We start from the raw sequence: 1654 nt of genomic DNA on the forward strand, positions 1-1654 counted from the left end.
CCGCGGATGCAAGGAACTGTGCCCGTCTGAGCTGCCTCTGTCTTATGTGCCTCATGGCTCCGGAGCCTGAGAGATCGCTCCGCCGCTGCACTGTGGATGGGGGGAGTGACCTCTCTGAGACTCCGGAGCGATGGCATCTGCAGTGTCCTGTCCTCCCGCCTTGAGTTGTGCAGTGGCTCGGTGGGAGGCGGGGCATCTTCAGAGTCCCGGGCTGAGGAGGCTGCGGCGCTCTGTGAGCAGATAAGACAGCTGTGTAGCAATGTGTGTGTTTTGTTCTCTCTCTCTTTCTAGTGATTGTATGAAGGCTTGTTCACACCAGTTGCGGTGCGTTCCAGAGCGGCAGCTGCTGGAACGCACCGCAATCACTCACATTGACTTCGATGCACCGCCATGCACCCACCCGCCCCGGAACGCATGGGGAAGTTTTGTGAACGATTGCGGTGCGTTCCAGAAGCTACCTCTCTGGAACGCACCACAATTGGTATTAAACAAGCCCTCGTACAATTGTAGCGATAACTCCTCGCAAGGAGCCGCTGATTGCCCGCTCTTCATCTAGTCAGTCTAGGGGTTGATTTCCAGCCGTACCCATTAGTGCTAACCGCCCATAAATTGATGTCCACTTCCATATTATGATGCTAATGGAACAATTTATTGAATATATATATATATACTGTAGGAGAGAGGGTCTAGGTGCACAGGCCTCCTTAGCTCCAGACTCACTGGATTCCATTTTAAGGGAATACATCTCCACAATCCATGAAAGAACACCGACCCCGCTCTGAAGTCCATCTAAATCCAAGGCACTTCAAGGTCACTGGTCCTGGTTCTTCCATCTTTCAGGCATTCTCCTGACTGTAAGCCTCCAAAGAAACCTCTCCTTCAGCAGCTCAGCCAAATCCCACCCCCAGGCCTCGGCCTAGCCTGGGGGCAGGCTGACCAGGACCTAGCCCTAAACAGCCCAACTCCATGGATGGTCCAGGCAAGAGAGAGAACACATGGCAGCTCCCACCCATATATGTACACTACCCCAGCAGGCACCACTTGGTGAAACAAGCCCAGTGGTTGGCTGCTGTACTGTACACATATTACAGTGTCTCCTATTGGCTGTCCCCCAATACCCCAGGGGGGTACAGACAAGGTTAGACACCTGGGATTAACCATGTAATTGCTGTTACAAATCCAGCCAGGCTGTCTACAGCCCTGACTATCACTAAATGCAAAGTAGTCACATCACAAAAGGTGATGGGGGCGCTACACAATCATTACAAATTCTTGTGATTGTATAAGACTGAGCAATTACAGTACCCCTCTTGAGACCTTGCACACCCCTACACTCCTCCTGGGACCTTCGGCACCCCTCCTGAAACCCTCTACACCCCTCCAGGGACCTTCGGCACCCCTTCTGAAACCCTCTACACCCCTCCAGGGACCTTCGGCACCTGTCCTTAGACCCTCTGCTCCCATGCTGAGACCTTCCGCACCCTTCCTGAAACCTTCCTGAGACCTTCCGCACCCTCATGAGACCTTCCGCACCCCTCCTGAAACCCTCTACACCCCTCCATGGACCTGCCGCACCCCTCCTGAGACCCTCTGGTCTCATGCTGAGACCTTCCGCGCACCTCCTGAGCCCTTCTCCACCCCTCATGACACTTTT

This window comes from Nanorana parkeri, unplaced genomic scaffold (assembly GCF_000935625.1).
Source record: "Nanorana parkeri isolate BGI_ZX_2015 unplaced genomic scaffold, ASM93562v1 scaffold3511, whole genome shotgun sequence".
Classification (NCBI taxonomy): Eukaryota; Metazoa; Chordata; class Amphibia; order Anura; family Dicroglossidae; genus Nanorana; species Nanorana parkeri.